The following is a 25,204-nucleotide window of genomic DNA, read 5'->3' as shown; positions in this document are numbered from 1 at the left end:
GAGGCAGATAGGATAGCTCGAGGGTACGCAACAAACCGGGCGTCCAAGAACACTGCCGCCATAGAGGACCCAGAACCGGTAGGCCAAACATACGCTGACACGCTAAACTACTTCAGGAGCGCCAGAATGAGATACCCGGCACCAGACAAACAACTCAACAGAGAAGAAGCCGTAATCTGGCGGCAACTACAAACGGGCACGTACCCGAACTTATACATTCTAAACAAAATTTACCCTACCCAATATGAGAACACATGCCCCTGGTGCGGGGACAAGCCCACGCTATATCATATCACGTGGGCCTGCCAAAAAGCAAAAGAAATAACCGTAATAGAAAACCCGAGTGCGGAACAGTGGGAGAGGATGCTTTCCAGCGACATCCTGAAAGTCCAGCAAGGGCTAGTAAGGCGTGCTCGCACGGCAGCTACCCTCAGTGGGGCCCTGGACTAGGGGCACCAACCCTGCAAATCAAGATGGAAGAAGCCATCTGACGCACCGCTAACTCCATATGCAAATAGAGCAAATAAACGTTTTTCACCACCACCACCACCAAGGTCGAAGTACCAGTATTTGAATTTCGCGCCGAAACCCTAACATGACAGCATCAGAAGTGTACCGTTATACCGTTATGTTTCGTTATTATGTATTTGGTGCAGAATATTGGTTTCTGGTGGTAACAGCCTTGTGGTGGGATCGTTTTACAGGCCGCCATCTTCAACAAGCATAGAACCATTTCACAGGCTTGCACGATCACTGTCGGTCTTATCATCGGAAACTATTCTACTTGTGGGTGATTTTAACATGCCTGAAGTTGTATGGCGTGATCGCTATCCTGTAGCGACGAGAGCTTCGGCATGTCACTTGGCCTTCATTGAACTAACACGGAACAATGAACTTGCTCAATTTGTTAATTTCCCAACGCGTTACGGTTCAGCTGAGGACAGTACGTTCCTCTTAAAGCCGAAGCTTAATCGTCATCCAAATTTTATCTTAAGAATTGAGTTTAAAGGTACTGAAAGTGCAAACTTGTACGAGCGGAGCTTGTTTCTTTGTTGTCGGGTTACGAAGCTCATACATGGGTAAGCTTATGGCCGAGTACTATTCTTGGTGTTCGTTCAGTTTAATGGTTGCGCTATCGTCAACAAATGTATGAAGTTATGGAGTGCGTAGGCTGTGTGCTCTCATACATCGTGCTCAAAACGTTACACGCATTATTGTTGTGCTACTGGGTGTGCGTAGCCTTGTGAATCCATGCTTTTATTAGGCGCTGCAAATCTATTTTACGAGAACAAGCTGTTCATTACCAAGAGTAAATGAATTTGACTGTTATGAGTAGGCTTTCTATCCTTCGCTGCCTCGGCAGAATGAAGTGGTGCACGAGTTTTTTTTACTAATATTGACTTGAAAACTGCGCAAAGGGGGAAGGCGCTCATTGATGCAAACCATTACTACGCGCAATTTTCAAGCTTGCATACGCTTTGTTTACAGATGAAGTACAGGTTCACGGTTATGGTTGCGCTTGAGAGCCAGCGGCACAAGTTTGTCATAAAGGCGTAGGACCAGTTTCCCTGCATGCAGAGATGCCAGTGCCATGACGAAATGACCAGAATAGTTCAGATGATCAACCAATCATCGTCGCTCCTAGCACAGCACTGAAAGCAGTACCGACAAAATTTTTCTATCTTTGTTTTTTCTGCTGAATTAAGTAGCTAATGACCCAATTATCACCGCACGAAACACCATTAAAAAGAAAGCCGGGGGGTTCTACGCGCCAAAACCACTTTCTGATTATGAGGCACGCCGTAGTGGAGGACTCCGGAAATTTCCACCACCTGGGGTTCTTTAACGTGCCCCTAAATCTAAGTACACGGGTGTCTTCGCATTTCGCCCCATCGAAATGCGGCCGCCGTGGCCGGGATTCGATCCCGCGACCGCACGAAACTGCATTGACTTCATAGCGCGAAAGGCAATTATTTGGAGTCTTGTTTGTAGCGACCAGTCCAAGTTTCGGTTTGAGAGAGCAATGAGATGGGCCAAAGAGGAATGTAAACACAGCTGGACACGTGATCGCCAAAAACTGGGATGTGCACCCGGCAACGCGCTTGTCGACGCGCGAGCTTCGTGTTGCTAATTCGTCTGCTACTCCTGCACGTGTTTTACAATGTCCTCACCATAATCGCCGTTCTTGTTTTCGTCGTACAGGGGCGACTATTTCCTGCTTGCGACAGTCACCGCCGAACAAGGCGTGGCGAACCCCATTTGAATGGATCCACTACAAAGCAACGACACGGAAAGTGCGGCTAGCGACAGCTGTCAATATGCGTACGCACCGGTACAAATAGTACGAGGCATTCGTCGAGGGCGCTTTGCGAATGAAGCATATTCCGGACCAGGACACAAGGCGAGGCAAAAGTCGGGACAGCATCAGGCTTCGGGGTACGTACTCTTGGTGGAAGATCATCGGACTGCTCTAAGCTCGGCCGGTTTCGTTTACACCAGGCACGCTCGAAATTAAACGAGCAAATCTGGCTGCTCTGCAGCGGGTCCCATTCTAAGCGTGCAGCGGCGCACACGAACTCGGACCCCTTATGCAAATTGATTTTAAATATGTTCCAATCTATATTCACCATTTATATTTTGCAGACGATGTGTGTGTTCGCACATAATTCGATCTCACACGTTAACGCGACTTCGAAATTTTGTGTCAGTACTCCTTTAATAAGCAAGCCGTTAAAAATCCATGTGCTATCCCCCAACAACAATTTTAACGTCTCACTTTCAGTAATTCTATGGGCGAAGCCCGTGCACCCAGGAACGAACGTCCAAACTGTGAGGGCGAGCAACGAGGGAAAGCGCAGATGCGAGGAGATCAGGAGAAGGAGAGGCCGGGCGAGAAGGAATGTCGCTACCTTTAGTCATATTTACACTTGACTGTACATAGGCGCACCTGCTGACATACGTCTCCCCTCCCCCTCCCTCCGTCTTTAAGCACGGCACCTAGTTTAGTCGGAAATTTAAGCTCTTTCCGCGGCACGTAGCGAGGTAATTCTGAGCAGACATATTGCATGCACTGAGCTTGTCAGCTCAAAACGATCATACTTTGGCCTTTTATCAAATAGCGATCACATTTCCGACATTGAGACGGCGGTTGAAGACTTCACCAGGAGGGCAGATTGCGTGCATCTGGGGTTTTCTTCAATTAACCTTCACGCCTCTCCTGGTATGTCCCAATTCCCACGAACTATAAGCGCGCTGTTTCAATCTACTCCGACGACGCCGTGAAAAGAAAACGCTTCCCAGCTGTTTGCACACTGAATTCCAATGCCATAAAACACTTCATGCACGTGGATATTCAAGGCCATCAGCGGCCGACCACAACATGCGTGCAATCATCACTCGAAGGAAGCGTATTGCAAGAGAACATACATCTTTATAAAAGTATAGCACTAGCAGCTTACAAGACAGCATCCTATAGAAGAGGTCCAGCAATCGTGCCTGGAGGCGCCGCTTCGTCGCGTCTTCTGTTCTGGCGGACTCTGCATCAGAGCGTGCAAGGACACAGAATGCTGCTGCTCGCTGTTCACAGGGACGTCGTCCCTTCAGCGGAGGTTGCACGTCTCGCAGTTGAAGCGGCATTCGTCGTAGTGACCTTCCAGACGGCTCAGCTCGGACCTGAAGGGGCAGCCGAGCCGCGCGTGGACGCAGTACACCTGCAGGTGCCTCAGGTACTCCAGGCTGTTGTTGTGCAGCTCGAGGTCGCGATCGCGGAAAGGGAGCCCGTCGTGAGGGCACACGCCGCCGCGGGGTAAACCGCTGAACGCGTCGTTCCTGGTCCTCAGGAGCTCAGCAAACAAATCCGCGCATCGGCACAAGCCGCACATTGCGTGGCCGCAGGGAAGCTCCAGGACCTTGGCAGGAACCCTGCCGCAGCGGGCGCAGACCATAGAAATCGGTAGCGGCTCCACAAACGTGATGTCCCGCCTGTCTACCAAGGAACTGTCGAAACCGGCAAGGGTGTAGGTAGTCGGGCGGCTTTCCTGGGAAGCCTGGAAACGGAGCCCCGCAAGCCGAGCAGCGTTTCTTTCGTCATTTGAGTGCATCGAAAGATTAGCGAAGGCGCCGCACACCGCCGACTCCGAAGTCGTCTGATCTTCCTCACTTGCGGTGACGACGCGTTCGCGGGGGCTGCCGAACTTCGAGTTGGCCATGGCGAGGTCAAAGGACGACCGACTAGCGCACGGATGTCACACACTCCTTTCCGCCGACCTGCCGCTGGTTTTCTCCGTGATAGGCAATGGTGGCAGCGTCGTCCCGTGCAGCTCGCGTGGTCGCTGCCTATTGCTCTGGTTGTCGCAGCGATTCTGGCTTGCAAGGACAGTTCGTGTCGGAAAGGAGAAACGGGTGGCGGAAATTCTTAAAATCTAGATAAAGCACGGCCACAGATAAGGGGAACGAAATCGGGAGAGGGCCGAAGGGGGAGAACGACCGTCAAAACGCGGCCGCGGAAAGGAGGCGATTGGATTCCCGGTATTGCCACGGGGTTGGCTTGGCTGGCGAAAACAAGGATCAAGGCAGAATACGATGCAGGTGTGGCGGGAAACATGGTGCAGAAACTGCAGCGCTTCCCTTACTACTAACGTGCGAGGCCAGAGCGGACGCAGGTGGAACTGTAGAGAAGAGAACAATAGGAGAAGAAGGGGAGGGAGGAAAAGGGGCAGTTCCCATATAACAGGTGGGGTGCTAACGTGAGAAGGCAAGGACACCCTACTACTATAAGACAGCGACTGGGGGAAAACAGGATACGCTTAAGCTCAAGGTACGGTGCAGTTCGTTGCTGCTATTTCTGAAAAGTAAACGCCGTGCAAATATGTCTGGCGGACAAATTACGCAGGGCGTTCAAAAACAGAGCCGCATTGCTTAAAGCGCACCGCAAGGACCAGGAGACCTACGGAAGCAGTCGACCGCTCAACACTTCTGCGACCGTCGCGTTAGCTTTGCGGCTATGGCATTGCTTCAGGTTGTGGATTTGATCCCAGTCGGCAACGGCACTTCGACGCGGGCGAAATAGAAAACGCACGTTCACTTATAATTTGGGACACGTTAAAGAACATAATGGCGTCAAAATTAATCCGGAGTGGTGGCACTCCGGCTTGCCTCGTAATCCATGTGTTCGTTTGGAATGTAAAGCCCCATAATCTAAGTTTAACACTTCTGCCACAATACGATGTGCCATGTGAAAACATGACAACCCTCAACCCTCTCAAAAGTTATAAAATATGGCGCACAATAACGCCTCAAGCAAACACCTCTCGGTGTGTTATCTGTGTACTACGCCGACAAACAGCAGCGGAGCGTGCAAGGTAATGTTTAATATCAACTCACCACTCTCGTGTTAGCCTAAACGTTGAAGAAATTAAGCTTTAGACGTAAGCATCAGCGCTAATTATCATCAATCAAAGCATCCGGCCCGGAAAGTTTCGCCTACATCGATTCCCACAATGCGTGGATCTGCATAATTTCAACAGGGGGGAAAGAAGAAATTGCTCATACCAGCAACACCTAGATTTGGTTTGGTTTGGTGCGCACGGATATGGATCAACTCACTACGGGGGATCGGCCATGAATCGACAAGCAGTAAGTAAGCAGGGAAGAACACTGAAATAGAATTTTGTGATTTAGAAATGATATTAAATGAACACTAATTGTTATTATCAATTTTCAGGCTGTATTGCTTTAAAATTGGAAGTTAATATTTTTGTGTTCATATTGAGGAAAGCAAAACAATGAAATTACCATGGCCGTCTCTGCGTATCACTTAAAAATTAAATATGGCGTCAAATGTGTTCCCGTTGCAGTGTCCTAGTGCCGACGCCCCATAGACAGTGTCACAGGGAGCGTAATGCACAATCCAAGTTGGCGCAGGGGACATTCTAGAAGTTATTTTCTCTGCACGTCGAGCCTACGACGCTCTATAAAGAAATATACTCCAGGGCCGTTGAGCTAGACCGTCTAACATTCTAAATTGCAAATACAGCGCAAAAAATACACATACACACAAAGAAGACACGAAAGACGCGGACTAGCACTTACAAAGGCGCTTGTCCGCGTCTTCATAAGCAATTTGAATTTAACCGTTTTTATAGCACTAAAATGTACATCCGCTTAGGAAATTACGAATACATGCAATTATATACTGTGGGAGATCCGCATTTTCAAGTCTGTCGATCCAGATGGTGTGCTCGACACTCTCATACGCCTCCGCAATGTGTAATGTCACTAAGGTGGCGTACTGGTTGTTGAGGCGAGCGAGTTTAATTCGACTCTCCAAGTCAACATGGGCACACCCAGGCCTGAATCCTACTTGAGAGTCACTTAATATTTGGTTGTCACACATCCACCTGTCGATATGACCATACAATGCACTCTCGTTTAACTTTACGAGATTTGACGTCAGAGAAATAGGTCTAATGTTATAGATTGTGTACACATCGCCCTGCTTTTTAAGTAGCGGAATTACTTTGGCAACTTTCCAATCTGGATAAATCCATGCATTCTGAAATGAAAAAAATTTATAAAGTAACGCAAATCCTGTGCAGACAATTAGAATATTCTTTTTATCTTTGCTTTAGATGACATAAAGCGAACTGGAAAAAGTCGGGTCTAGCGCCCAACGCGATTTACCGGATACTTAATTTGGGGTTCTTGCATTCACAAAATCAAGGTCATTTCTTGAAATCCAATCTACACTAGTTTGCCACAAGAATCGGGCCGATAGCCCCATGATACATGGTGAGACTTGAAATCACCAGCTGCGATTTTATTCTTTCTACATGATGCAACCGCGGAATCAAGATAACCTGTATTAATGACTCCTGTAGGAAAATACACATTTTCTTTTGAAAATGGGGCCCAACGAGGCAGCATCACGTCCAATGCTAGCGCCTAACTTTCTGCAGAGAATGACTGGTGACTAATGTTAACTCTGTGCCAAATTTTCGATAAGATGAAAAATGCTAAACCCCCTCTACGAGTAGGGCGATGTAGACGAAAACTGCGATAACTCTATAAACGTAATCTCTTTTCTGTAGATAACCATGTTTCTTGCAAAATAATCAAATCAGGAATAAATGCTTCACAAAGATGTCACAAATCAGTGGCTGCAGCAAAAGAGGAGTGACAGTTCCATACTGCAGCACTGTTAAGGTCCCTATCTTGACGATATTCCGGCAGTATTAACTACCGTCTGTAAAATAATATCTTGTAGGAAGTCATCCTTTGATAGGTTGTCATTTTGACTGTTTTTAGTCTTTAGTTTATGAAGGATAGTAGTTCTAGGAGATTACGGAGAAGCGCGACGTTTGCACGTTCGAGCATCCAGATCCATGTTCTCAATATTTTCTCAACGGGACCCTGGCATTCGACTGCGATGCGGAAGGTTCTGTGTCGCCAGCACTATACGGCGCGAGGCCTTTTTTATTTGTATTTTCATGAGAAGCTGTAATCTCAGAAAGAACACTTGGTCGCCCAGCAACCTGTGAAAGTTTGTGACATCTGAGCAATGGAAACTTGCCCAATGGTCTCAGAAAGGTTCAAAAAAAGTCAATCAAGGGCTTTTGCCATAGCTTTCTCCACAGTAGCTGCTATAACATCACCAAGAGATGCATCCATAGCTTTTGAGTGACGTACAACAGCTTCATCGTACCCGCATGACTGCTCTAGTACAATAGCCCGAGCCTCACGACGCGAACATCGCTTCCATTCTGTAACTTGTAGAATTTGAAGCTCTTGGTGTCTCGCAGGGCATTTCGAACAGTCCGCTGGGTGGGACACTTCGCACAGGCAGCAGCGCTCGTTCAGAGAGGGACACGTCTTCGCGTCGTGGCCTTTTAAGCAAAAGCGGCACCGAAGCTGTGGTCTACATCCCTTAATGCTACGGCCACATCGCCTACACTGAACGCATTGCAGTGGGCGGGGAGTACGCCTTGACCTCTAAGGAAATAACTCTGCCTGCGAAAGTGACAATGACCGACTCCGTGGGGTTTCCTTGAATCTCAGACGCTCGTGAACATCGGTAGACGCATATGGCACCTGCCGTGGAAAACATCTGCAGCACCTCGGCAGTACACAGACTCGCGTCAACTCCCCGAACTAGCCCCTTGAAGCGAGCTAGATGAGCAGGAATTAAAGGCTTTACCGGATGATTTGCGAACACTCCCCAATTTAGAAGGTCGGAGACACAGGTCTGATCTGCTGAATAACATAGAATGCCCCCTCTGGAAAATTGTCGGACATGGGTTATGCACTGAAAGTGCGGAGTGGTTTTCCGCAGCTCTTCTTGAACTGTCTTTAGATTCTTCAGGCGGATGAAATCCCCATTGGCCGGAACTAGGGCAACTGGAACGCTGTGAATGCAACTGCGCAAGAAAGCCTCTATAGAGGTATCGCTAGTGCGAAGGGAAGCCGTGCAGAGGAAAGACCGTTAGCTGGGAGAAGAAAGAGACATTAGGAACTCACTATCACATCAACCAGATTATAAGAGGAAGATACTAAACAAAACTAAAAACAAATAAACCACTTCGTGCACTCTTAAGAGGGTGTTTCTTCTCCTTTCAGCATAGTTTTCAACTTATTCTGTTTCTTTTTTTTAAACTGTTATTTGCGAGTAGCGCTTGTGTTTGTAGTTTCTCTTTTCTCGACTACATCTTTTTCGCGCACTTTTCGTTAAGATGAAACCCCACCAACTCGCCCAACTCTCAGATGTGATGAAACCACCGATTCTTGACCAATAACCCACAGCACGAGGCCTGGGAAAAGCGTCCGTAGAACACCAAGCCAAACTGTCGACCGCCTGGTTGACTGAATCAACGCTTCCCAACCTGTTCTAGGTTCGTACTTGTTGCATCCTGCTTGCCTTTCACTTCTATGCTATTTCCCCCCTAAAAAATGAAAGAACTCTATTTTTTCTCTCTCCTTCTAGATTTCCCCGGCTCAAAAGACGTTAGAAGAAACACGCCGACCTCATTGGTGCATTTATAAGACAGTTATTAGATAGTTTCAGTTTAGCACGCGCTATATTGTTGTGTACGCTATAATATAGCAGGTCGTCACTGCGCTTGCGCAAAACGCCTAACGACCCATCGTCTATAGCATAAGCACGCTTTTTCTCATGACTTAGCGTTACTGTCTCGGCGTGGTTTACGTAAAACATGGCGGTGGCCCCGGCTACCCGCTTCGAATTGAATTTGACGTTGCTGTTGTAAAACTCATTTCGTTCGTACCAAATGACTGTGCACACGGCTTTCGCTTCGTATCAGGCCGCTTCGACGAAAGAGTATTATAGTTAACATTGGGGAGTTTTGGAGATCGCTCCTCCTTTTCAACGAGGAGAAGCCTAAGAAGATGAATGGGTGGATGGATGCTATGAGCGTCCCCTTTGGTACGGGGCGATGGGTTGCCCCACCAAGCTCTTCTTATCGTATTGCCTAGTGTCCTACCTATGTTAAAGAAGAAAAAAAGAAGGAAAGGAAAAAAAACCCAAGATGGATTCCCACAACCAAACTTTCTCAACCCCTACGGTGAAATTAGTTTTTGCACGCCTCCATTGTGTGTAGTTTCCCTGCTTTTTCGCACCAATATTCCAATCGCAGCTTACCAATCTCTACTGTGGACATCTTCACTTTCTCCCTGCTCTCGCAGAACCCAAGGGCTTCAAGGAGGCCAGGGGGGTCTAAATCAGCCGCTGGGCAGATACTTTCACATTTAGACAGAAATTTCACATTTAGACAGAACGGAAGAGAGGGGGATATGCAGAAAATGCAGACCACCGGACTAAGCCCCTCCTACAGAGCGCGTTACGTCACGCTAGTTGCCCGTCCGAAGAGCGGCCGCTCCTTTCGGTCGCCGCCTGGCGTGTTTTTTTTATTTTTTTGACAGGCTTTGCATTAGGAAGTTATTGGACGACCCTTATCAGCGCACTTGAGTACAAAAAGTACAAAATAGTTTTCTGCAGCTTCAAGGCATGCAGCGCGAATATCTGAGGCTGCTTGTTGACTTTAAGATATGATACTAAACGGGAGTCAGAAATGCGTCTGTACAAATGATCTTATTGGGATACAGAACTAAAACCAATCGAATTCATTCCTTCCTTAGTGTTTTCATCTTTCTGACTGCAGCCTTCTTTCGCGCAGTGCTTTCAATCATATCACTTTGCAAACTACATAAGTTATCCAAGGCGACGTTCGTTGCAGCACGCCCTACATGTCGCACAAGAGTCTCTCATGTGTGACCATTCTCGCAAGTTTCTAAATCAACATCTCCCAGGAAGGATTTGCCAATGGAGGTTGCAATGCCGCTTTGGTTATTGGATGCGAGGAACTGCTTGGCATTTTCTCCCGCGGCGAGTTTTTATACAGCTAGCTTGGTAACTAGCACCACGTGCACAGTGCACGGCGGCGGAAACGTTAAAGGGACACTAAAGCGAAACAATAAATCAGTTTAGACTAATAAAGCATTGTTCGAGAACCCTGCAGGCGGTCATTGCAAAATAATATTATTAGATGAGAGGAGGAGGAGGAGGAGATAAACTTTATTATAGAAGAGGTCTTAGGCGGGGGTTGGGGTGACGTTCCCCTCCCCGCAGTGGGCTCCTCTTCTAGGCCGGACGCCAGGTGGCCGACCGACGATGTCGTTCGGCGACCTCTTCGGCCCGCTCCGTGACTCGGAGTTGAACCTCCGGGTCCGAGCTGAGCAGCGCGGCCTCCCATTGCAATTAGGTAGAGAGCTGCAGACTGTTCGACGGCTTGTCTTGATTACATGAATATAGGATGTGTGGTGTGTCTGCCTTATGGTGCCCACAGAGAGAACAGACGGGGCTGAACTGCTCTGGGAACCATATGGAGTATATGTACGGATTAAAGGAAGTGTCTGTTTGGAGCTGTCACCAACTGACTTGTTGTGTTTTACTTAGAGATCTATTTGGTTCTCGGAAGATTTGTCTTTCTTTCTTAAAGTGGGCAGTAATTTCTTTGTAGGTCGTCATTCGCTCCTTGGCCGACCTGAGCTCGGGGTAACGCACCTCCCGGTTAACTACGAATCCTCGGGCAAATTGGTGCGCCGCCTCATTTCCAGGATGGCCTGAATGGGCGGGGACCCAGATCAATGTGATCTGGCGGGTATTGGAGATTTTTCGTAATATTTTGATGGCTGCTGAGTGGGCCCTTCCTTTGCAAAAATTTCGAATTCCGGTTTTAGAGTCGCTGATGATGTATTTGGCAGTGGTGGAGGTAATAGCTAAAGCTATGGCAGCTTCTTCGGCCTCCTCTGGAAATTTTGTTTTATCGATTGTCGCTGATGCGAGGGGAGAACCTCGATGATCGACAACTGCCAGGGAAAAGGCGTCTCTGTCCGCATGTTCTGCCACGTCCACATGCGCCGTATCTTTCTCAACTGAAAATCTTTCGTGAAGTTTTTGTGCCCTAGCCTTTCGTCTGTTTGTGTCGTACTGTGGACGCATGTTTTTGGGCAGAGGATGGACTATTAAGTGTTCGTGCACGTGTCTTGGAATCGGCAAGGTGTGTGCACGGATTCCTTCATATTGTATGCCTGCCTTCTTTAGGATGAAACGTCCCGTTTCAGTTCCTGATAGTCTTTCGTATTGTGCGGTGAGGTGTGCTTCCATCATTTCCGCTAAGGTGTTATGAATTCCTAACTGTAGTAGTTTTTCATTTGGGGTATGACGAGGGAGGTTGAGCGCAATTTTGTAGGATTGTCGAATTAGAGAATCCACGTCGTTCCTTTCTCTGACTGTGATGGTGACGTATGGTGTAGAGTAGATGACTCTGCTAAGAACGAAAGCCTGAATTAGTTTTCTGGTCTCGGCTTCTTTAACTCCTCCTCGCCTATTCGCGATGCGTCTGATGAGGAAGGAGATTTGGTTGACGGTGTTTCTCAGCTTCTCAATTAGTGTGTCGTTTTTTTGGTTAGACTGTATCAGCATTCCCAAGATTCTTAGGGTTTCCACTTCTGGGACGGCTGCCCCTTCCGCGTAAATTTTGATCTCAGGCGCTTTATTTTTTCTTTGACGCTTTGGGTGGAGGATGAGGAGTTCAGATTTTTGGGGGGAACACGCAAGTCCCGCGGCTAGTGCCTCCTCTACTACTACATCTGCCCCTTGTTGTAGCGAATCTTGTATCGTGCCGATACTCCCCTTGGTTGTCCAAAGGGTGATATCGTCCGCGTACAAGGAGTGTTCTAGGTCAGGGATTTTGGCGAGTTCGTGTGCCATTTTGATGAGGGTTATATTGAATAAGAAGGGGGAGAGGACCGATCCTTGCGGCGTTCCTCTGTCTCCTAAAGTGAAGGTGTCGGATTTGATTGTGCCAATTTGAATTTTAGCCGTTCTATCAGAGAGGAAGTCTTTGATGTAGTTAAACGTTCTTTCGCCTACATTCAACGGTGAAAGAGAATCTAGGATTGCTTTGTGTTTGACGTTATCAAATTCTTTGGTTAAATCTAGAGCTAGGATTGCCCTTGTGCTCCTTTCTTGCTCCTGAGAAAGGACCTCGTTTGCTAGTCTGAGCATCGTATCCTGTGTTGATAAATGTGGTCTAAAGCCGACCATCGTTTTTGGATATAAATTCTCTTTGTGCATGTGGGACTGCAGCCTGTCTAGTATGACGTGCTCTATCAGTTTTCCTATGCAAGAAGTAAGCGAAATAGGTCTGAGGTTTTCGAGCGCGAGCTTTTGCCCGGTTTTGGGATGAATTTAACGATGGCATGTTTCCAAGACGCTGGGAGTTTTCCTTCTCTCCAACACCCGTTCGCAAAGTCCCTGAGGGCTATGATGGAAGCGTCGTCTAGGTTTCTGAGTGTCTTATTGTTAATGCAGTCCTCTCCCGGAGCGGATGTCGTGCGTATCTTAAGGAGGGCTGCTCTTATTTCCGCCATTGTTATGTCAGCGTCCAGGATGGGGTTAGGTTGTCCTTTATAATCGGGTAGGGACTTCGTCTCTCGAGTTGTGCAGAAGTATTTCTGCTGTAGCGTGTTTATAATATCTTGATCCGTGCCTGGGTCTATGTTTAAAATTTTTGTGATTTCCTTTTGAGTCGTAGCTTTGTTCGATTCCGGATCAAGGAGATGCCGCAAACGATTCCACGTCTCTCTCGTGCCAAGATTGCCATTTACATTTTCGCAGATATGGTTCCACTGCTGTCTTGCGAGTTCTGCGGAGTGGTGTTGAATTGCTTCCGTGAGTGTGACTATCCTGTTTCTAAGCTTTTTCTTCTATTTTTGCTTAAGCCATCTTTTTTCTAGGCTTTGCCTTGCCTCCCACATGTGTGTGAGGCGGCTGTCAATCGTATTTACGCCTAGGTCATGTACTACGTCTTTAGAGGCCTTTCCCACATCTGATAGGAGGGTTTGTGTACACTGTTATAGGTCTGCGATCGGTTCCTGATTGTGGTCACGGATCGTCCTAAATTTGTCCCAGTCGGCGATTCTGTTTTTTCTAGGTTGGGGTTTGAGATTGCCAATGACGATTTTAGACGTCATGATATAATGGTCACTTCCCAGATTTTGTCTGGTGTTGCTCCAGCTTAAGTCTGGGAGATTTTTGCCTATCGTGAGGTCCGGGCACCTGTCCCTGTTCACGCTGTTGCCTATCCTGGTAGGTTGCATGGGGTCCGTGTATTGGGTTAGCCCTCTTTGCTGGATAAAATCCATTAGGGCCGTGCCTTTCCTGGATATTGTTGCGTGTCCCCATTGCACGTGTTGAGCGTTGAAGTCGCCCACAATTAGGATTGGGTTCTGGCCTGCGATTTGTAGGGCTTTGAGTATAGCGGCTTTCGCTGGTCCAGCCTGTGCCCTGGGGTGGCTGTATGCGTTAAGTATGAACAGAGAAGAGCAGTTTCTTTTGCTAGGTAAAATTTCGAGTAATATACAAACGAGCTCTACGTCTTCAATCTCGTGGTTAACCACGGAAGATTTCTATGTACCATCGTAGTGGTTAATGGCTGTTCTGCGATGTGACATGGCAGAACTGCCCGATACCCTGGCAGTTTTAGTCGAGACATTCTGGGTTCCTGGATCGCAATTACGTCAGGTTTTTCGGATTGCCATTGAATGTGTAACTGCAGATGTGCTTTTTCATTGCACATAGACCTGCAGTTCTACTGCCAAATTGTTATGGTTTTAGGATTGGCCATTTTGCTGGGATTGATCGATTGGCGCCCCTTGAGTTGACGGGGGAAGCCGACGTAAAATTTCCTATAAAACGGTGTCGAGCACTCCGAACTTGTTATTTACATCCTGTATGTGTTGTTCAAGGCTTTGTGTTAGATTGTTAACTCTTTGTGTTAGGTTATCGAGTTTCTGGCTGTGCTCTGCCACTTTTTGTTTGAGTTTTGGGACTCTATCTTCGAGTGAGGGATTTCTTACGTCAGTTATTGCTCGTTTTTTGCGAGGTGTTTCTTCCTTGCTTACTACGCTTACTGGTGTTTCGACTGATGCGGCTACAGTAGTTTCCATTTCTGTGACCTCCGGCATTGGGAGTGGTTGTGGAAGAGTGTCCTTAGAATTTGTGGGGGCTTTTAGTTTACTGTTTTCTTGTTCCAAGTGTTTGATTCAGTCCGTGAGAATTTGCAAGTGGTGGAGTGCCTGATCGAGTTTAGACTGTAATGACTGCAGCTCCGTCCCCTTTCCGTGAGAGGCCACTCCCGCCCAGCTCACCTGTTTCGGTCCGGGACTCTGAGTCCGGCTGCTGGTGCTGTTGCCACCTCCGCTGCGGCTGCTGCTGCGTCCGCTGTCCAAGGACGGGAAGGAGCTCGAGCGATCCTTCCTTTTGGTGGATGTTGCGTCGTCGCAGGTCCGGGATTTGGATCTTGACTGGTGCTCCGATGTTTTCGTTTGGGGTCGTTGAAATCGTTTCTTGCGACTGTTGTCGCCTGTGCGGTGCACTCCTCCGCAGACAATGCAAACTGGGTCGCAGATTTCTTCCTTTAGGTGCTGGTTGCCGCAGTACGGGCACCGTTGTTGCGGTGGCTCCGGACATACGTCTCTTCTGTGTCCGACTCTTCTGCAGTTCGTGCACGCCTCTACTTTCGGAATGAAGGGGTAGACTGGGTACAGGACTCCGAAGTAAACGATGCTACTTGGTAGTTCGTCCGCGTCGAAGTGGAGCAGAAGGGACTTTGATGTTCTTCCCACGGTTCGTGCTTTTACGATTTCAGGGTTTCTTTTGTGGAATTCTGACATCATTTCTTTTTGAGTTTCGCCATCGTAAGCCCGATAGATGATGCCTTGCAGGGCCCTGTCTGGAGGGGCAATGTACGACGTCATGATGACGTCTTTGCCTTCTATATTGATTTGCTTGACTGTGACGTAGCGTAGTGCGTTTGCCTGCACCGGCGTCGATATGGTGAACACATTTTTTGCAGAATTTGTTCTAGATTGGTCTTTATCAGCCTCAGTCGCGGTGATGCCACTCGCTGTTGCGATCGCGTGCCTGATGGACTTCTCGGTGTAGCGCGTGAAATCAACGCCACCCGTTGGTCTGTAGATGATTTTATAGTCCTCCTCCGGGAGTAGGGGAAGCCGTTTCTTGGGATGCCGTGGAGGGAGAGGTTGCGCCTGCGCCTTCTCGGTCTGCTTATTTGGCTTCTGAGCTGTTAATGACTCAGCTTTGGGGTTCTTATTACGATAGGAAACAATCGTTTTCCAATCGGTCGGATCAAATTCGACTGGAGAGGCGTTAGTCCCAACTATGGCGTACTCCATGACTGTCGCCGAGGCGTTCGCGCCGCGCTAGGCCTGGCGTTCGGGTAAGTTAAGGCGCCGGGGCGACGCTGGCCTGAGACAGTCGGAGCTCGGTCGCCCGAGCTCCGATTTGCATAAAAGAGGTCTTGAAAGGTGCCTTATACACTCACGCTTCTTGTCCGTGTATCGGCGTTGTCGTATCCTGGTGTTTTCCTTCGCAGCTAGTGCTCGAACACGGAGCCCAAACGAAGCACATGCGCCTCCATTGGCCCCCTAGCGGCAGTCCTTCTTAGATCAGAAAATGAAGGTCGAAGTACCAGTATTTGAATTTCGCGCCGAAACCCTAACATGACAGAATCAGAAGTGTACCGTTATACCGTTATGTTTCGTTATTATTTATTTGGTGCAGAATATTGGTTTCTGGTGGTAACAGCCTTGTGGTGGGATCGTTTTATAGGCCGCCATCTTCAACAAGCATAGAACCATTTCACAGGCGTGCACGATCACTGTCGGCCTTATCATCGGAAACTATTCTACTTGTGGGTGATTTTAACACGCCTGAAGTTGTATGGCGTGATCGCTATCCTGTAGCAACGAGAGCTTCGGCACTTCACTTGGCCTTCATTGAACTAACACGGAACAATGAACTTGCTCAGTTTGTAAATTTCTTAACGCGTTATGGTTCACCTAAGAACAGTACGTTCCTCTTAAAGGCGAAGCTTATCGTCATCCACATTTTATCTTAAGAATTGAGTTTAAAGGTACTGAAGGTGCAAACTTGTACGAGCGGAGCTTGTTACTTTGCTGTCGGGTTGCGAAGCTCAGACATGGGTAAGCTTATGGCCGAGTGCTATTCTTGGTGTTCGTTCAGTTTCCTGGTTGCGCTATCGTCAACAAATGTATGAAGGTATGCAGTGCGTAGGCTGTGTGCTCTCATACATCGTGCTAAAAACGTTACACGCATTATTGTTGTGCTACTGGGTGTGCGTAGCCTTGTGAGTCCATGCTTTTATTAGGCGCTGCAAATTCATTTTACGAGGACAAGCTGTTCATTACCAAGTGTAAATGAATTTGACTGTTATGATTAGGCTTTCTATCCTTCGCTGCCTCGGCAGAATGAAGTGGTGCACGAGTTTGTTGACTCTTATTGACATGAAAACTGCGCAAAGGGAGAAGGTGCTCATTGATGCAAACCATTACTATGTGCAATTTTCAAGCTTGCATACGGTATATTTACAGATGAAGTACAGGTTCACTGTGATGGTTGCGTTTGGGAGCCAGCCGCACCAGTTTGTCATAAAGGTGTATAACCAGTTTCCCTGCATGCAGAAATGTAGGCGTCATGACGAAATTGCGACAGTGGTTCAAATGCTCAACTATTCATCATCGCTCATAGCACAGCACTTAATAAACAGGCCTTCAATACGGTAAAATCCATGTTCTATCACCCAACAACAATTTTTAATGTCTCACCTCAAGTAACTATATGGGCGAAGCGCGCACACCCAGAAACGAACGACCACATTGCGAGGGCGAGCAACGAGGGAAAGCGCTAGAAGCGAGGAGACCAGAAGGAGAGGCCGGGCGAGGAGGAATGTCGCTACCTTTAGTTTTCAAGAAGCCTAGTTTATCCGCCGATCCCTTAGTCTCTAGACTTTTGCACTAGACTGTACGTAGGCGCACTTGCTGATATACGTCCCCCCTCTCCCTCCGTCCTTGAGCGCGGCCCATACGAAAAGGGCAAAGACATATTGCATGCGCTGAGCTTGTCAGCTCAAAATGATCATACCTGGTAAGGAAGGGCCTTTTACGCAATAGCGATCACATTTCCGACAGTCTGACGGTAGTTGACTCCAGCAGGAGGGTAGATTGCGTGCTTCTGGGGTTTTCTTCAATTAACCTACACGCCTCTCCTGGTATGTCCCAATCCCCACGAATTATAAGCGTGCTGTTTGAATCTCCTCCGATGATGCCGAGAAAAGACAACGCTTCCCAGCGGTTTGCATGAGTAATTCTAATGCCAAAACACTTCATGCACGTGGATGTTCAAGGCCATCACCGGCCGACCACAACATGCGTGCAATCATCACTCGAGGGAAGCGTAGTGCAAGAGAACATACATCTTTATAAAAGTATAGCACTAGCAGCTTACAAGACAGCATCCTATAGAAGAGGTCCTGCAATCGTGCCTGGAGGCGCCGCTTCGTCGCGTCGTCTGTTCAGGCGGACTCTGCAACAGAGCGTGCAAGGACACAGAATGCTGCTGCTCGCTGTTCACCGGGACGTCGTCCCTTCAGCGGAGGTTGCACGTCTCGCAGTTGAAGCGGCACTCGTCGTAGTGACCTTCCAGACGGCTCAGCTCGGACCTGAAGGGGCAGCCGAGCCGCGCGTGGACGCAGTACACCTGCAGGTGCCGCAGGTACTCCAGGCTGTTGTGCAGCTCGAGGTCGCGATAGCGGAAAGGGAGCCCGTCGTTAGGGCACACGCCGCCGCGGGGTAAGACGTTGAACGCGTCGTTCCTGGTCCTCAGCAGCTCATCACAGAACTCCAAGAATCGGCAGAAGCCGCAAATTGCATGGCCGCAGGGAAGCTGTAGGACGTTGGCAGGAACCTTGCCGCATCGGGCGCAGACCCAAGAAATTGGTAGCGGCTCCACAAACGTGATGTCCCGCCTGTCTACGAAGGAACTGTCGAAATCGACGAGGGTGTAGGTAGTCGGGCGGCTTTCCTGGGAAGCCTGGAAACGGAGCCCCGCAAGCCACGCAGCGTTTCTCTCGTCAGTTGAGTGCAACGAAAGATTAGCGAAGGCGCCGCACACCCCCGATTCCGAAGTCGTCTGATCCTCCTCACTTGCCGTGACGATGCCTTCGCGGGGGCTGCCGAACTTCGAGTTGGCCATGGCGAGGTCAAAGGACGACCGACTAGCGCACGGGTGTCACACACTCCTTTCCGCCGACCTGCCGCTGGTTTTCTCCGTGATAGGCGATGGTGGCAGCGTCGTCCCGTGCAGCTCGCGTGGTCGCAGCCTATTGCTCTGGTTGTCACAGCAATTCTGGCTTGCAAGGACAGTTCGTGTCGGAAAGGAGAAACGGGTGGCGGAAATTCTTAAAATCTAGATAAAGCACGGCCACAGATAAGGGGAACGAAGTCGGGAGAGGGCCGAGGGGGGAGAACGATCGTCAAAACGCGGCCGCTGAAAGGATGCGATTAGATTCCCGGTATTGCCACGGGCTTGGCTTGGCTGGCGAAAGCTAGGATGAAGGCAGAATACGATGCAGGTGTGGCGGGAAACATGGTGCAGAAACTGCAGCGGTTCCCTTACTACTAGCGTGCGAGGCCAGAGGGGATGCAGGTGGAACTGTAGAGAACAGAACAATAGGAGTTAGAAGGGGAGGGAGGATAAGGGGCAGTTCCCATATAAGGGGTGGGGTGCTAACGTGAGGAGGCAAGGTAACCCTGCCACTATACGACAGTGGCTGCGGGGAAACAGGATAAGCTTAAGCTCAAGGTACGGTACAGTACGTTGCTGCTATTTCTGAAAAGTAAACGCCATGCAAATATGTCTAGCGGTCAAATTACGCAGGGCGTTCAAAAACAGAGCCGCATTAAGGCCGCCCCACATTCAACGTTTCTACCGGCGTTTTTTGGCGTTGCATCTCCAGGCGTGGTCGCATGAACGACGCCAGAGAGGGCGTCCAGCCACACGAGTGGAACGCGGACCAGCGCCAGTGCAGCGTCGCACAATGTGACCAGATTTATTTTACCGGAAACCTCCTAAGCTAATTGTGTAATGTCAATGAAAAGAGCTGTCATAAGTATTCTTCAAATGCAGTATTTATGCCTTTTGCATAGTTTTGCACTAAATAAAATATTCAGGGCAGTGTAGAAAAACGGCCGTGGCTTAGCTTGGTTCACCCGCCGTGGTTGCTCAGTGGCTATGGTGTTGGGCTGCTGAGCACGAGGTCGCGGGATCGAATCCCGGCCACGGCGGCCGCATTTCGATGGGGGCGAAATGCGAAAACACCCGTGTGCTTAGATTTAGGTGCACGTTAAAGAACCCCAGGGGGTCAAAATTTCCGGAGTCCTCCACTACGGTGTGCCTCATAATGAGAAAGTGGTTTTGGCACGTAAAACCCCAAATATACATATATATATATATATATATATCTTGGTTAAGCGATTGCGAATACTGACCGTAGCGCCCCTGGTTAGAGGAGCGGGAGTTAGGCCGCCGTTGGTGGCTACCGCCTCGCCTCGCGACGGCGTGTGATGGGGCCCCGTTTTTACACAGCTGGTGTGAAGTCACTCTAGGTCACGTGGTGTGACGTCACGCAGCGAGGTCACACTAAAAGTCAATGGTGCCTACCACAGCCTCGCCACGGAACGGGCTGAAGTGCGACCTAAAGTAGTATTGCTTCGCAATAAAATTACACAAGGCTAAGCTTCAGAAAACTGGCAGCAATATCGGCGCGAACATTACGAGCGGTCGGCGGTCGGCGTGCGTAGCTGAGCATCGAGGGTTCTTTATTCTATGATAGAGGGGGAAGTAGGTGCCTTTTATTTCTAGACGCCATACGCCACATCATGGAAAGAAGGCAGCAGCTTTTGCTGCTAAAAAAGAAGCTCCTGCTTCTCATTATTTTGAGACGGCAAGAGCGACGACGCCGGCGCTGGCGAGTGCGACCCGTGTTCGTGCACCGAAAGGAATAAGGGCTTTATTACACGGCGGTGAGTCCCATTTGCTGTTTTTCTTCCTGTAATAATTGTCCTAAAACGTGCTAATACCGTGTCTCGAGTATTGGTAGACCTTCCAACGACTCTATGGTTGTGTCAACTCCTGCGCACTTGTAAATACTGTTTGAGGGCGATTCGTCGGGCTCAATTGATCTTGTTTATGGCCCAGCTTTCGACACAAGAGTGTTCGAGTGAAATAGCTATATGAAGTGGCAAATGTATATTGTACAGAAGCGCATTGTTCGCGATGCCAAGTGCGGAAATGGGCCGCTTGTTGTAGGTTAAGTAATTCTTTTTTTGGCTTTCTCCAAGATTGGTGCATTCGTGTTCGCGACTTTGCGTATTTACTGTCACTGAGTGCCGCTAAAAGCATGTGCGTGTTTGTGTACGCGCCTTTTAAAACAAAAAAAATTCTGTGCTCGGTTTCTCATTATTTCGCAGGACATATTTGTGGATCTATATCTTCGCACTCAATCTTATACCAGTGCATGTTGACCTGCAAAGTGGCGCCAGTGAGCAAACCACCGTTGTGTGTAATAAACACTATATCACAACATAATGATTCTGCATTTAATATAGCCTCGAAAGCATTTGTAAAACACAGGCTTCCTATTGGAACAAGGCTTAACGCTGAACAACTTACTTGATTTTGTCAATTTGGGTTACTCCATTCTTAAAAACTGTGCAAGTAGTTGCTCTGGTTTTTGTAGCACTGAATAGTGACCAAGGGGGTAGTGTTCTATGTTTTCAAAGACGAAGCAACTACACAGTTGTACATAAAACATGGAAGTATAACGGTGGCTCATAGGTATTTTTCAAGGGCAGAGATATCTTATATCTTTCATTAGAGAGAAATCGATCAACTTGATTGACAGTCTTTCAAAACGCTGTTAAACATTGCCATTAGAAATGTTCCATGAGCAATGTCATGCAACGCATGAAGTGATGACTGCGCTTTAACTATTGATCAGATTTGACAGCGTTCAGTAGACTGAGGAGTCAGAAAAAAAAACTTCGACAGGGGGCATCGTCAAAACTAGCCTTTTACTGCTCCTAGCACTCCCACAAACAACCAACACCAAATTGGCGCTTTAATCGGCTATGCAACATAATTTTTGAATTACAGCAGCAGGGAATAGACACAAGCTTCTGTCAGGCTGTCTAATTTTTCGGAGCAGATGTTTACGCAACTTTTAACAATGTAACAAACAGTACATGCTGAGGAGTGCATTGTTTTGATTATTGTGTTAGCCTAATATGAAGTGCTATTTTATTTTTGCGCCTGAGGACTGCTTTTAACCATCAACATTTCAACAGCATATGTTAAACTTAGTATGAGCAATCCTTCCCATTGTGTCAAGTATTTCGTCGCACAAGAGCACCGAGTCCATTTCAGATCGACCTTTGGCAGCTTCACTAGCCGTGTAATTTCTTACTTTCAGAAAATTAGCCATGCAGATGCCCTAATTTATTACTGTACAATACTGTGCAACCTCGTACATAACTGTAGAGTGCAGTACTATTGCTGTACAAAGAATGTGAAGGCTCCAGCACTAGTTCTTGGGGCATGATTAGACCAAGTTGTGCACAAAAAAGCTGATTGAACACAATAATCAAATACGAGGAGGCTTGTGCAAGCTCCCAAATCTGCGAACCATTGCTTCGAGAGACTACGCAACTGCTCCCTGCACCAGAGGTGCTTACCCCTTTTCATACCTGCAAAGAGACAGCTTTCCCGCAAAACATGTACTTCGTTCACTATGGCTGATATTCGCGCCACCTAATACGACTTTTTTTCCCCCATGGTTTAACTTGCAAAAGTGGAGAACTAGGAGCAAGGCACATATTTTGTGCATTTCAGATTTTTCAGATTTTTACTTTCTGTGCATATACTGAAAATATCAATTTATTACTTGCCTTCACGCTTATTGAGGTGCTTCTTTGAAGTTTTACATAACAATTGTCAAAAAGTATCTGAGCAAATATTTCTGCTTTACTACCATTCAAAGCATGAATGATCAGCATAAAATTTAATTTGTGACACTGTACGTTGCAAGTATAATATGTTTTGAAATAAAACTTCACAACACAGAACCACCAGAATTGAGCACATTTCTAGCAAAACAGTTAGTTGCGCATGTTTTACATTGCCTTCTTTGCTTCTCCTATATTTAACCTACCCCATTCCTGGGCGACAGGGTATGTGCCTCACTTATCTTTTCGTAACCTCTCCCAACCATTCTTCCCTCAACAAACATCAAGCATTGTCTTTGTCCTCATTACATCTTTGAGTCAACAACTCGCATTGGGCATGTGCATGAACTACTTCTGGCAGTTTTCCATAGCTTGTAAACTTTCATTAATCACCATTGCATTAATCACCATATATTTTTTACTTACAGATGCGTCGGATGAGAGAGGGGGACCATTAATTTTTTTTAAGTTCTATAGAATGACTCCAGAAATTTTCGACACATTACTTTCATTTGTGGTTGAGGACCTCAAACGCAAGTATGTTGTGAGGGAGCCCCTTGGAACCTGGTGAACGGCGTGGAATAACCTTAATGTTGGTATAAGTTCAGTTTATTTGTATTTAATTTGGAACACTAGAATAATCAGTTGGAAGCTGGTGATATGACGTTTAAGTCGGTTTTACAAGTACATTTTGCTGTAGGTAAAGAGCCAAGCTACGTGTGTAGTTTGCACTGCTCTGGTAATTTGAGTGGCTCTATCACTGCCTATAAATAACCTACTGGTACAACTTGATTTCCTGTACAACAAGCCAAGGTGTTGCAAAAATCATTACAATCTTTCAGTAAGCTGTCAGATTTGCATTTGTTGATTGGTGGTTAACTAATGTCTGTGTACTATACCTTCCTATTTATGCAACAGCAATTAATGCAATGAAACATGTGCTTAGTATCTTATTCAAGATTATGAGTAATAAACAGGAACTCCCAAGCTGTCGGAGCATCTGTGTAACGAGTACTTCATGCCTGACATCATTACTGTCAAATAATGATAATAGTATTGCTAATAAACCTGTAGATAACCATGCATACATTTACTGGCCTTCCATCTTTTGTTTCAGCTACCTTGCATCTGGCCAGGAAATTAAGGACGTGGCACTGGCTTATAGAGTGGGCATAGAGACGGCTACGCTATGCATCCATTTATGCTGTCGAAGCATTTGGGCGCGACTAAAAGATCACTTCATGAAGGTAGGGAGCACATAATAACATTAAATGATTTTGAGTTCATTTGCCAATCATTATTTGGCATTCACACATGCATGATGGCTTTCAGCGGACCTTATTTGTGTGCCTATGTTATTATTATTAGCCTATTTACCTTGATGAATGTACTGCATTAGTCCTTGCAGTTCCCTTTCTGAAAGTATCATTCTGTTGATGATTGTGTTAGTGTGGATGAACTTATTTTAATTCCATGCTGTTCGACATATTTCACAATATGCTGACATACCTTTTTGCATGTTAAATGCAGGCATACATAACGTAACTGCCTTTTACCACTGCGGGCACTTTTGTACTTGTTTCATTGAGCAGTGATGGCAGTGCATAAAGGAGGCATGTGACATGTATTCATCTTGCTTGTTTGAAACAGCTGTTCTTCAGCACAGGGTGGTAGAGTAATGCACATGAAATGTTAATTGTGATACATGCACCCATGTACACTTATTTTGAAACCATTAAGTGGTGGGGGGTCCAGGCCAAACAGCCATTCTTTCATTTAAATCAGTGTGCAGTTCTGTGTACAAAATGATTTGTAATATTGTCACCCTAACTTAAGATTCTTTAGCACAGCCTAGCGCACTAAACCTATTCTTTAACAATCTACACCAGTACACTTAGTGGATACTCCTATACTTCACCATAATATTATTAGTCTTGTCAGGGTTGATCATAGTATATACTTCATCAATAAAAACCATCTAGTAGTATTAAGCCCTGTACTGTAATCATATGCACTGCCTGTGTAATGGCTTCTGAAAAACATTTTAATAAATTCAGGTGCCCTCTGAGGCAGACTGGACAGAAATTGCCCAATGCTTTGCCTCCCAGTGGCAGTTTCCCAACTGTTTGGGAGCTGTGGATGGAAAGCATGTCGCCATCACTGCACCTCCCAATTCCGGCAGCCTATATTTCAACTGCAAGGTAAGCTTGCTCACTAGGCACATTTAAGCACACAATTTTTGCCATCTGTCACATATTAAAGAGTACATCAGTAAACCGTACATCTGATCAGTTGCACAAGATGTGAAATTATTCCAGCAAATCACTTTCTTGGTTGTGGCATTCTTTTGTTGTATATGCATATTCACTATATTTTATGTTTCACTTAGTTTTGTGTGCACATTAGTGCTCTCTGTTTATCAGCTATTGTCTTCTCCACTGCAGAGAATATCTGCTTATGTTGGCAATGTCTGCTTACCTTACCTTACTTTGGCAGTGTTATGTCCCCTTCGAATACTGAGTTGACATTAAGCCAGCAGACATCAAATAAACCTAGTGTTCTCTGCTCAGTGCAAAATTTCAAAATTGTAGACTCCAATATAAACATCGAATACGGCCACAATGTTCTGCTAGTCGCAATACCAAATTCACCATGTGCACTTCTGATGTCGTCCATGAAATTCGTTGAAGCTGCAGAAATGTATACATTGGACAGAATGGGCAATGGTCTATGATAGAGCGAGAGA

At 47.0% G+C, this 25,204-nt stretch overlaps 2 long non-coding RNA genes across 2 annotated transcripts; both read left to right on the top strand.

Annotated features, from left to right (window-relative positions):
• Positions 1-2,335: 2,335 nt before the first annotated feature.
• On the top strand, positions 2,336-9,404 carry LOC142558034 (uncharacterized). The gene is made up of 3 exons (XR_012822929.1): positions 2,336-2,436; positions 8,727-8,885; positions 8,978-9,404. It is a non-coding gene; the product is annotated as an uncharacterized LOC142558034 (long non-coding RNA).
• A 13,334-nt stretch (positions 9,405-22,738) lies between these two features.
• On the top strand, positions 22,739-24,669 carry LOC142558033 (uncharacterized). The gene is made up of 3 exons (XR_012822928.1): positions 22,739-23,050; positions 23,576-23,705; positions 24,516-24,669. It is a non-coding gene; the product is annotated as an uncharacterized LOC142558033 (long non-coding RNA).
• The last annotated feature ends 535 nt before the right edge of the window (positions 24,670-25,204 follow it).

The sequence above is a fragment of the Dermacentor variabilis genome, chromosome 9 (assembly GCF_050947875.1).
Source record: "Dermacentor variabilis isolate Ectoservices chromosome 9, ASM5094787v1, whole genome shotgun sequence".
NCBI lineage: Eukaryota > Metazoa > Arthropoda > Arachnida > Ixodida > Ixodidae > Dermacentor > Dermacentor variabilis.
The sequence above is the reverse complement of the archived record's forward strand: the minus strand, read 5'-3'. Positions and strand labels throughout refer to the sequence as shown.